The sequence below is a fragment of the Camelina sativa genome, chromosome 7, assembly GCF_030686135.1.
Source record: "Camelina sativa cultivar CO46 ecotype springtype chromosome 7, ASM3068613v1".
Classification (NCBI taxonomy): Eukaryota; Viridiplantae; Streptophyta; class Magnoliopsida; order Brassicales; family Brassicaceae; genus Camelina; species Camelina sativa.
Window position 1 is genome coordinate 7,056,816 of NC_141886.1, and position 13,169 is coordinate 7,069,984.

Sequence of the window (13,169 nt, forward strand, 5' to 3'; positions counted from 1 at the left end):
AATGAGTTCTTAGAGAGAATCTCCAAATAAGTTTAAGGCCACACACAATATTTACCTCCTTTAAAGGCCGCAGGCCTAATCCTCCCACACAATAAGTAAGTCATACTCACAAGCAACAAGTGAGTATTCAACAAGTCCAAGAATTATTTACAACAAGTCCAAGAATTATTTGCAGCAAGTGAGTACTTTTAGTGTCCAAAAATTATTTGCAACAAGTCCAACAATAGTTTTACTAGTCCAAAAATTATTTATAGTAAGTGAGTATTTTACAACAAGCCAAAATATTATTGTCCAGAAGTAAATTAGGCACACATCTCTTAGAGTAGTTAAGCTTGAGATTAAAGACAATAAATTCACCTTGATATGATATCCAGATCATTAGCAAAGTCTAACATGATTACCGCGTAAAAAAATTCCCATCAATTATGGTGCCTGGTGGGTCAGCTTCCGGATCAGTCAGTAGCACCTAAACATTGGCCAAGAACAATCATGTGTCATTCTGGCTTACAAAAGGAATAGTCCAATTCAAACATATAACATCAGAAGAGATCTAGGAAAAAAAAGTAAAAACTAGCACTCCAGACCAGTAAAGTTGTGCTATTTCGCCATACTATTCTTACAATCACGTGTGTATAGCCTCGGCCTGGAGCACTTGCCCTCTACCTAGAATTTCAAAGAGTTCATACATGCCAGAGCATAAGAAAAAGTCTAATTCACATAATTTTAAATGTCATATAGAAGATTGAGAACCTCGATTTGGTGCACATCTATGAAGATTGAACTCTATAAAAGAAGGGTTAGAATATGAATATAATCGTTGTTCCTGCAAATAAATTGAATGAAAGGCCACATTATTTACAACTAATCACCTAAAACACTCTTGAAGGATCACTAGAAGATAATAAAAGATAAGCTTGGCAATAAGACAATGTAACATGCCAAAACAGGACGTAGCATTTGGTATATGTGACGACCTATGGTACTCAAGACTCAAGATAATACCTGCACTCATATACACCTTTTGTGGTAGGCTTCTTATTAAATAATCCGCAGTTTTTGAAACTCAAATTTTTACTGCAGTCACAAAATAGCGTATCACGAACTCAAATATTGATGCTTTGTCTCATTATTCTAGTGTTTTCTAGGATAACCAAATTTATAAGACAGAAAAAAGTAAAGCCATGTTAATTTGAGAGTATCTCAAGGGGATGGGGAGTTAGGTTTCCAGGAAATGTCGTATATTTGACCTCTATACCTCTTATCCCTTATCTGCCACATCATAATCAAGTTTCCAGGAAATGTCGTATATTTGACCTCTATACCTCTGGTCCTAATCCCTAATCAAGTTTCGTATAAGGGATAAGAGGTATAGAGGTAAAATATACGACATAACTAATCATTGTATATTTTTTAATAACTAAAATTCTAAAACTCCAGTAATAACACAATATATAATTTTTGAAACGGCTCACCAAAAACATAATTTGTGATCCTTCTCAAACATAAATTTTTTGGTACTTTATTTAGTTTTTTTGGTAAAAAAAAACTGTTAGGGTAAACTTTTTATAGTGACTAGCTCCACCGCAAACCGGCCCCATATCAAGGAAAAACCATCTCCGGTTTGGACCTATGGTAGAGTATGCACCGCTTGCTCTACTTTTGTGAGACAGGCCATTCTCATTAAATTTAAATTTAACATTCTATTTTTTTTATTTGACCATTTGATACTCTACTTTTGTGACACATGTCATTCTCGTTAAATTTAAATTTAATATTCTATTTTTTATTTGACTTTATTTTATTTGTATCTTATGTGATGTATAGTTTGTTTTTGTTAAAAAAAAAATAATTAATTGTGGTATAGTTTGCTTTTTGATTTTTTTTCAACACTGTTACAAAAATATATTCCTTCAATTTTATAGTTTTAGCATCTAATATATTTCATAATGAAATCATACAACATAGAACCTTAAAAAAAAAAATACTGATCAACTCAACTAAAAATTATAATTAAATTGAAACCAGATAAAAATAAAAAATGGTTTAATACTTTTAAAGTAAAAACTGAAACCAAATTAATTTATGATTGTAACATCCGCGAACCAGAAATTCAATTACTGGTAGGGGTGTCGATCGACACTCCTAGTGGTGTTGGTCGACACCTTATGTGGTCGGGTGTTCGGTTCGATTTCAAGATTCTCGGTTCAAGCTGGTTCGGTTTGGGGGTCGTATTTAAAGTGGGAAATCGACATTTTTGGGGAGAAAAGACCTAATTGTCGCCGCTTTTGAGTGAGAAAGAAGAGAGAGCAATCCCCAAAAGTTCCTGTGAGTTTTCCTGAAGATTCTTGAAGCTTTTGTCCTTGTTCTCGTGAGTTTTTGGCTTGGAGGTTGGAGATCTAAGGCTGAGAACGTGGGAGAAGCTTGTGGTGGTGTGTGCGTGACCATGGCTTAGATCTCTCAGTTTGGCAAAGGTGAGTGCATGACCATGGCTTATCTAAGCTGAGATCTCTGTTTTTGTGATTTTGTGTGTTGTGTGGATGTTTCCTTTGGTTGTTTGTGAGATTTTCGTAGCTCCTGAGGCTTGGATTTGTTTCTGGGATCATGTGGAATGAAAAGGAGAAGCTTGGAGGAAATTTTCGAAGGTTCTGCTGGAACGAAATCGCTTCTCGGCATCGGTGTCGGTTGACACCAACGCGAGGACGACTCGGGAACTTAGTGAGCATCAATCGATGCCATGTTTAGTTGTCGGTCGACACCGTTAGGGTTTCGGGGACTGTCGAGCAGATATAGGTCGACACCAGGTGACCAGTGTCGCTCGACACCTTCGGGTATCGGTCGACACCCTTCTTACAGTGACCGATTATGTCTTGTTGCTTTGTGCATGTTCCTGGTTTGTTTTATTATTGTTGTTTGTGGCATGAGAGATATTATTGCTTGTGTGTATAGCCCAATAGATGGAAGGATTGCCTCACTAAGTATTTATGGTAATACTTACGCCTCTCTTTTGTGTTGTGGCGCAGGTAAAGGCAAAGTGTGATCGTGGGATCCAGGGGATGAAGAGGAGGATGATCTAGAGGCTCGGTTGTTTGCTCTCTGTCTTGTTAGGATGCTAGAGTGGAACTTAGTGGTCTAGAATGGATGTTAGGAATGTTGGTTTCATTATTGGTTATGTTCTGGATTATTGTTGGAATTGATGTTATGTTATTTCTTTGACGGTTGTTGATTATTGGATTTATTTAATTATTGTTATCCGCTGTTGTTCATGTTTGGAGGTAGGTTGCTAGTGAGTATGGGATCAATAGATATTAGGTTATTAAAAAAAAAAAAAAAACGGGTCGGGTTGTTTCAGTTTGGTATCAGAGCCCATACAGTTCTAGGTACAGGTTCGCTGTGTGCTTTGTGTTGTGGATGTTAGATTGAATGCTTGTGTGTGGCATGGGGTCCTAGAACATCCTCTTCGAGCCTAATTTGTGATTCCACAGTGAGTTGTGTTCTTTGTGTAGTCAGGATCGTTTTGTTTGCTTAGTCTTCTGTTCTTGGTTATACAGATGGTTAGAGGTATGGGAACTGCTGGTCGTGGGTGTGGTCGTGGTCATGGTCGTGGGCGTGGCCGTGGACAGGGACAGGAACAGGTTCCCGAGGTCAGCGAGAGTGTGACCCAGAGCATGGCCAGTGAGGAGATGGTAGAGTCGCAGGTGCATCCTAGTGTGTCTGGCGACCTAGATGGTGGTGGTATCGGCAGGGCGGATGGGCCCGGTGTCGGCTATGGTGTTTCCCCGGGAGTGGGGGTTGCAGCGGAGGGTGTTCTAGATAGAGAGTATGTCTTGGCGGGCTTGCTAGCTCAGGTTTTGGCACGGATTCCAGCAGTTGTGCCGCCAGTGAACGGTGGGCAGGTTCCAGTTGTGCCGCTAGTAGATGGTGGGCAGGTTCCAGTAGTGCCGCCAGTGGTTGGTGGGCGAGGTCCAGTGGTGCAGCCTGTAGCGGGAGTGCAGCCAGGGGCCGAGGTAGTGAATGCTCAGTATGTGCAGATGATGGTGCAGCTGCAGCGAGTGGGAGCGGGGTCGTTCTCGGGAGGCACAGATCCGAGTGTAGCAGATGAGTGGAGAGAGCGAAAGGAGGATATTTTCCAGTCGCTTCGGTGTCCCGAGCAGTATAGGGTGGACTTGGCAGTGCATTATCTGACAGGAGATGCACGTGTGTGGTGGAGGTGGGTGATAGCACGGAGGGTACAGCGGGAGATGACTTGGACAGATTTCGTGAGAGAGTTTAACTCCAAGTATTTTCCACAGGAGGCTCTTGATCGTATGGAGGCGCGGTTCTTGGGTTTGACTCAGGGGAATCGTACTGTGAGGGAGCTGGATGCAGAGTTCAGTCGGCTAGTGGAGTATGCAGGTCAGGCTTTGTAGTCAGAGTCGGCTCAGGTGCGGAGGTTGTTGTTGGCTCTGCAGGATGAATTGAGGAATCTGTGTAGAGTGAGGAGCAATGATAGGAGAGTAGAGCTGGTAGAGACTGCAGCTAGGTAGAGGATGAATTGAGGTCACAGGTTGTGGTGGTCAATCCTCCGGTGCAGCCGAAGCGGACTCAGCCGCCTTCTGCTTCTGGAAAGGGCGGTAAGCCTCCACAGGGACAGAAGAGGAAGTTTGATGTTACGCAGAGGTCGGGCTCCTGTGGTGCAGGATGCTTTGGGTGTGGGAGTATGGAGCACAGGGTGGCGGGTTGTCCACAGAGAGGCAACCAGCCAGCACCGCCGATGACTCGTGTGTGTTACAATTGCAGGGAGGCAGGACATCTCAGGTCATCGTGTCCTAAGCTACATCCGATGGTTGTGGCGGTAGTGCAGTTAGGAGGGCATCAGATGGGACAGACAGTGTTACCTTTGCCAGTGGCACTGCATGTGTACACGACAGTGGAGACGGGAGGAACCAGTGCTAACGCGATCACGGGTATAATTTCCTAAACTTAACCTTGTGGTTTTCTATCAATTTTGGATTTGATGTTTGTCTGTGATGAATGTTAGGGTTCTTAGTGCATAAGGTTTGTGTAGGGACCTTATTGGTGGGAGGTTTTCCATCCCATGTGTTATTCGACTCCGGAGCTACTCATTGCTTCGTTACCCTAGAGTGTGCCGAGAGGGGCAACATTCATGGAGATCCCAAAGAGCGGCTCAGGACCGTTAAGGTTGTTGGAGGCTGGATTATCAAGGTCTATGGACAGGCTAGAGATGTAGATATACAGGTGGCTGGAGAGTCGATATCGGCAGATCTTGTTATCAGTTCAGTGGAGCTGTATGACGTGATATTGGGCATGAATTGGTTGCACCGGTATAGAGTACATATGGATTACCATCAGGGTAGAGTTGTGTTTGAGAGGCTAAGGGCGAAGAGTTGGTTTTATGAGGGAATGAGGCCGACTTCAGGGAGTCTGGTTATCTCAGTTGTGCAGGCAGAGAAAATGATCAGAAAGGGTCGGGAAAATGTATTTGGCTACAATATCTATGCCGGAGTCTGTCGGGCAGGTTGGTGTGGGTGAGATCCCTGTGGTTCGGGAGTTTGAGGATGTTTTTCAGTAATTGCAAGGGTTACCACCATCTCGGTCTGATCCTTTCACGATTAAGTTGGAACCAGCGACTATCCCATTGTCTAAGGCTCCCTACAGAATGGCGCCAACAGAGATGGCAGAGCTGAAGAAGCAGCTGGAGGTTTTTTTGGGCAAGGGATTCATTCGTCCTAGTACTTCACCATCGGGAGCACCGGTGTTGTTTGTTAAGAAGAAGGATGGAAGTTTCTGCTTGTGTATAGATTATCGGGGTCTGAACCGAGTCACTATGAAGAACAAGTACCATCTCCCGTGGATTGATGAGTTGTTGAATCAGTTGAAGGGTGCTACTTGGTTCTCCAAGATTAATTTGGCGTCAGATTACCACCATATTCCGACATATGAGCTAGATGTCATGAAGACAGCGTTCAAGACGAGGCATGGGAAATATGAGTTTGTGGTGATGCCCTTTGGTTTGACCAATGCACCAGCTGCGTTTATGAGGTTGATGAACAGCATATTCCAGGAGTTTCTGGATGAGTTTGAGAGCAGTTCTTGAGAGCAGTTCTTGAGAAGTTGCAGGAGCATAAGCTTTTTGCTAGGCTGAGCAAGTGCAGTTTATGGCAGAGAGAGATGGGTTTCTTGGGTCACGTTGTTTCTACAACAGGAGTTTCTGTGGATCCAAAGAAGATTCAGGCCATCAGGGATTGGTCTAGACCGCAGAATGCCACAGAGATCAGGAGTTTTCTTGGTTTGGCAGGGTACTACAGAAATTTTGTGAGGGGTTATACGAGTATGGCACAGCCGATGACTAAGCTGACAGGGAAGGATGTTTCCTTTGTGTGGTCGCCGGAGTGCGAGATGGCTTTTGAGAGTCTGAAGCAGATGTTGACGAGTACACCAGTATTGGCTTTGCCGGAGCAGTATAAGCCATGTGTAGTGTATAAAGATGCTTCCATAGTTGGTTTGGGGTGTGTGGTTATGCAGGAGGGGAAGGTTATTGCCTATGCTTCGCGGCAGTTCGGAAGCATAAGGGGAACTACCCTACTCATGACTCGGAGATGGCAGCTGTAGTTTTTGCTTTGAAGATTTGGAGATCTTATCTTTATGCCTGAAGTATATCTTCACTCAGCCTGAGTTGAATTTGAGGCAGAGGCGGTGGATGGAGTTGATGGCAGATTATGATCTGGATATAGCTTATCACCCTGGTAAAGCTAACCTGGTAGTAGACGCTCTGAGCAGGAAACGGGCGGCTTCTGCTCAGGAGCAGGATATGGAGTCTGTGGTAAGTGAGATTAGTACTTTGAGGTTATGTGCTATTTCACAAGAGCCATTGGGACTGGAGGCAGTTGACAAAGCAGATCTTCTGAGTAGAGTGCGGTTGGCTCAGGAGAGTGATGAGGGGCTGGTGAACGCCTCTAGGGCGGAGGGTTCAAAGTATTAGGTCTTTGCTAATGGGATTATCCTGGTGAATGGTCGGGTTTGTGTGCCCAAGGATGAGGGTCTGAGGCAGGAGATTTTGTAAAAGGCTCATTCGAGCAAGTTCTCTGTTCATCCTGGAGAGACCAAGATGTATCGTGACCTTAAACGGTATTATCACTGGGTCGGGATGAAGAAGGATGTCGCTAGTTGGGTCTCGAGGTGTGATACTTGCCAGCTTGTGGAGGCTGAGCATCAGGTGCCGGGACGCCTGTTGCAGAGTTTACCCATTCCAAAGTGGAAGTGGGATATGATTACTATGGATTTTGTAGTTGGGTTGCCTGTGTCGCAGACTATGGATGCTATCTGGGTGATTGTGGATCGTCTGACCAAGTCTGCACATTTTCTGGCCATTAGGAAGACTGATGGAGCAATAGTTTTGGCTAAGAAATATGTGAGGGAGATTGTGAGGTTGCATGGTGTGCCTGTGAGCATAGTGTCAGACCGGGATTCCAAGTTCACTTCAGCTTTTTGGAGAGCGTTTCAGGCAGAGTTGGGCACTAAGGTGCATTTGAGTACAACATACCATCCTCACACAGATGGGCAGTCAGAGAGGACGATTCAGACCCTGGAGGACTTGATGAGAATGTGTGTGCTAGATTGGGGTGGTCATTGGGCCGATCACATGAACCTGGTAGAGTTTGCTTACAACAACAGCTATCAAGCGAGTATTGGTATGGCTCCTTATGAGGCGTTCTATGGGAGGCCATGTCGCACACCTTTATGTTGGACTCAGGTGGGGGAGAGGAGCATATTGGATGCAAGTTTTGTTCAAGAGACTACGGAGAAGTTCCGGGTGCTCAAGCTGAACATGAGAGAGGCTCAGGATCGGTAGAGGAGTTATGCTGATCGGAGGAGAAAGGACATTGAGTTTCAAGTTGATGATAGAGTGTATCTCAAGATGGCTATGTTGCAGGGTCCGAATAGGTCATTGACAGAGACTAAGTTGAGTATGAGGTACATGGGTCCTTTCAGGATTGTGGAGCGGGTGGGACCGGTTGCGTACAGGTTGGAGTTACCTGAGGTTATGCATGCGTTTCACAATGTCTTCCACGTGTCAATGCTGAGGAAGTTTCTTCACAAGGATGACAAGGTGTGGGCTAAGATTCCTACGGATCTTCAGCCAACATGACTCTTGAGGCGAGACCATTGAGGGTACTCGAGAGGCGGATCAAAGAACTTCGGCAGAAGAAGATTCCTTTGATGAGAGTCCAGTGGGACTGTGATGGTGTGTTAGAGAAGACTTGGGAGCCAAAGGCGAGGATGAAGACAAGGTTCAAGAAGTGGTTCGAGAAGCAGGTCGAGGCCCGAGCTTGCCTAACCTTGGTCCCAATGTTGTGGTGGTTCGACGACCATGGCTGGAGCAGACGGAGTATTCCAGCCCATCTCTCTTGTTACTTGGTCTCTTGGGGTGGTTGGTTGTGCGACTCAGTAACAAGATGAGATGGTGCTCGGGATGCGAGTCGTTGGCTCGGTGTTGTTGTATCTTATTTTCTTATGTATTTTCGTTAAAGTTGTAACGATTATGATATTTTTGAGATTAATAAGATGAGTATTTCTTTATTTTTAACTCGTGTTGTCATGGAAAAGAGAAGTAGCTCGAGTTTTTATAATTGAAAGTTTCCATAAATAGAAAGTTTCCATAAAAAAGAGGTTTCCATAGTTAGAAGTTTCTAAAAATGGAATGTTTTTTGGAAAGTGTGGTGATCTTTGTGATGATCCTGCGGGAGGTGTGCTTGGGTGGCAGTCTTTGTGACGTGTAATATCATGGCATTGAGTGGTCTTGGTGACATTTTGTACCATGACAGTGGTCTTGGTGACAGAGATCTTGGTGACGCTGGTCAGTAGTAGTGTTTTCTTTGTGATGTTTTGTATCTGATGGTGGTCTTGGTGATAGAGTTCTTGGTGACGCCGGTCAGGGGTAGTGGTCTTGGTGACGCCGGTTACCTTGGTGGTGGTCTTAGTGACGCCGAATACCATGGTGGCGGTCCCGGTGACGTTTGTGGCCTTTGTGGTGGTCCTTTTGGACATATTTGTGACCTTAGTGGCGGTCCTGCGAAACATTCTTGTAGTATTTATGACGTGTTTAGAGTCTTTGTAACGTGTTTAGGTCTTTGTGACCTTTTGGTAGCCTTAATGGCGAGTGTTGGCTGTAGAACATTGCGATGTTCATGCGAGAGCCATAAAGGTAGTTCTGGTCAGTGTGGTACTCGGTCGAGCTCAGAATTATTGCTCTAGGTTTCTGTGTACAGTTATCTCGAAGGACTTTGTGGCCTGAGGGTATAACTGGTATATCGACTTTGGGTGACGATCCGAAGGCGTGCTATAGGGTTATAGCCCGAGAGCGAGATTAGACTTCCTGATACTGTATCTTGAGGGCTAAGGCCCGATGGCGAGCCGGTAAGACTCGAAGGCTGAGACCTGAGAGCGAGGGAGATGCATGAGTTGAGAGCGAATAATGTCAGAGACACGGGTTATTGGCCAGATTGAGTCCTCATAGCTAGTCGGAGGATGTGCGGGCCATAGTGTTGGTTGCACGGGAGATCCTAGACTGTTTGCTTGGTGCTAGATTCGAGGACGAATCTATGCTGGTGGAGGAGAATTATAACATCCGCGAACCAGAAATTCAATCTCTGGTAGGGGTGTCGATCGACACTCATAGTGGTGTCGGTCGACACCTTATGTGGTCGGGTGTTCAGTTTGATTTTAGGATTCTCAGTTTAAGCTGGTTCGGTTTGGGGGTCGTATTTAAAGTGGGAAATCGATATTTTTGGGGAGAAAATACCTAATTGTCGCCGCTTTTGAGTGAGAAAGGAGAGAGAGCAATTCCCAACAGTTTATGTGAGTTTTCCTGAAGATTCTTGAAGCTTTTGTCCCTGTTCTTGTGAATTTTTGGCTTGGAGGTTGGAGATCTAAGGCTGAGAACGTGGAAGAAGCTTGTGGTGGTGTGTTTTTCGTCATTGTTGGTGAGATCTCTCAGTTTAGCAAAGGTGAGTGCATGACCATGGCTTATCTAAGCTGAGATATCTGTTTTGATGATTTTGTGTGTTGTGTGGATGTTTCCTTTGGTTGTTTGTGAGATTTTCGTAGCACTTGAGGCTTGGATTTGTTCCTAGGATCGTGTGGAATGAAAAGGAGAAGCTCGGAGGCGATTTTCAGAGGTTCTGTTCGAAGGACATTGCTGCTCAACATCGATGTCGGTCGACACCAACGCGAGGACGACTCGGGAACTTAGCAAGCGTCGATTGATGCCATGTGGAGGTGTCGGTCGACACCGTTAGGGTTTTGGGGAGTGTCGAGCAGGTGTCAGTCGACACCCTTCTTACAGTGACCGGTTATTTCTTGTTGCTTTGTGCATGTTCCTGGTTTGTTTTATTATTGTTGTTTGTGGCATGAGAGATCTTATTGCTTGTGTGTATAGCCGAGTAGATGGAAGGATTGCCTCACTAAGTATTTCTGGTAATACTTACGCCTCTCTTTTGTGTCGTGGCGCAGGTAAAGGCAAAGTATGATCGTGGGATCCAGGCGATGATGAGGAGGATGTTTTAGAGGCTTGGTTGTTTGCTCTGTGTCTTGTTAGGATGCTAGAGTGGAACTTAGTGGTCTAGAGTGAATGTTAGGAATGTTGGTTTCATTATCGGTTATGTTCTGGATTATTGTTGGAATTGATGTTATGTTATTTATTTGACGGTTGTTGATTATTGGATTTATTTAATTATTGTTATCCGTTGTTATTCATGTTTGGGGGTAGGTTGCTAGTGAGTATGAGATCACTAGATATTAGGTTATTAAACAAAAAACGGGTCGGGATGTTTCAATGATAGACTAATTTAAAAATATTGAAGATTTTCTAATATATATATATATATATATATATCAATAATCAAATGTAATATATTAAAGACACAACTCAAATTTGTATTTAATAGTATTCTATAAGTTATAGTTTGACTGTCTTTAAAACATATGTACTAAAAAAAATGGTATCATAACATAATTGTTTTATCTCCCCCATGGAATAACAGAGAACAATAGTTTCACAATTAATTTATTGTTAATCATACATTTATACTATTTATTTTAAAATGATAAGAAAAACATATTTATATTAAATTTGACAAACTTTTATTTTCATGAATTTTATTAAAAATTAGTTAGACTTAGAATATAAAATATTTGTTTTGTGATATTGTTTCAATAAATTATTTTAAAATTGACTTATCATATTATAAAATTATTTGTTGTTAACTATTACGTTTATATACGAAAATAAAATTAATATATAAGACAACATAATTTATCTATCAAAGTAAGGTCTTACTTTTTTTTTCTTAGAATAATTATCATTTTTTTTTCCAAAAAAAAATAACTTTAAATAAATTAGTTTATCTTAATTATTTCACGAACATACAAAATTTAATTAACTTTTTTGTAACTAATTGTCCTATTACTATTAAATGGTTTCATACATTTCAAAGTAAAAACTGAAACCAAATTAATTATGAAACGATCGATCCGTTTTTTGTTTTAATAATAAATAACAAATAATAATAATAATAAATACTCTAAACTAGTAGTCTCATATCCACTAGCCACCTAACCACAACCAAACCAAACAGCGGAAAATAGTCAATACCAATATTCAATATCCAATACTAAAACATAACAAATATCTAATAACCAAACAACATGAAACATAGAACCAGCAATCTAGCAATGTTCTAATGACCCAACTCTAGCAACCTAGCAATGCCAGACAACAACCAATCGAGTCCTTATCCTCCTCTTCATTGCTTTGATTCCACGATCGCACTTTGCATTTATCTGCACCACAAACACAAATTGAGATACATGAGTATTTGATAAACCCTCAGTGAGCCAATCCTCCCATCTAATGGGCTATACACACAAGCAACTGAGATTCCAATGTCCAAAACAATCAACAAACAAAACATACAAACCAGGAAGCAAGTATCGTCTCGCTGGAAGGGAGGTGTCGACCTACACCAGCCAAGTGTCGACTGACACTGGCACTTGGTGTTGACCAACACTAGCCCATAGTGTTAATCGATGCTGCTCACTGGTTTCGATCGATACTGACTCTGCAATCGCAATCCGCTCGAAGCCGAGAGTCGAATCTCGCTTCCCCTCATCTCCAATCCGTCCAAAACTCATTCCCAAAGCCATATGAGTCTGTAGGAACCTATAACAACCATAACAAGCAAGAAAACACCGCAAACAACACCAAATAAGCAAGACAACGAAATCTCAGGCTTAGATCAGCCATGGTCATGCACTCACCTCTTAGCAGGAAGATTCTGATCAACAGCAACGAATCCAACCCTCCTCGCAAGCTTTTAGCACCTTCCTAGCCTCAGATCTCCCAAGAAAAGCCAACAAATCTCACAAACTCTCCCAAAAACTCAAGAACACTTATTTTCTCTCAAAACTCTGAAAAGCAGCGACAGAAGGAACTTCCCAAACCCTTCTCATCGATAAAACACTTAAATATCTTGTTTCAATAGTTTTTCCTTAAACCAAACCGACCCAAATCGACAATTAAGTCAATCTGGTCAAACCATAAATTAAAGGTGTCGACCGACACCACCATTGGTGTCGATCGACACCTATCCCCAAAATACACATTTTGGTTCGCGGATGTTACAAATTATGATAGACTAATTTAAAAATATAAAAAAATTTCTAATATATAAAAACCTTCATTATATTCAATAATCATATATATTGTATTAAAGACACAACTCAAATATTTATTAATAATAATTTATAAGTTCCGTTTGATTGTCTTCAAAACATATGTACTAAAAAAACATAATGGTATCATAACATGATTGCTTTATAATCCTATGATATAACAGAAAACAATAATTTCAAAAATTAAGATATTGTTAATTATAACATTTATATTAAAATGATTAGAAATAGAGACAATATATAGAAATAAAAATATTTTAAATTTCACACATTTTTCTTTTCATGATTTTTTATAAAAACAGGTTAAACTTATAGTATAAGATATTTGTTTTATGATATCATTTTAATAAATTATTTAAAAATTGACTTATCATATATAAAACTATTTTTTTTGTTAACTATTACTTTTAGATGATGACAATAAAATTAATATATAGGAC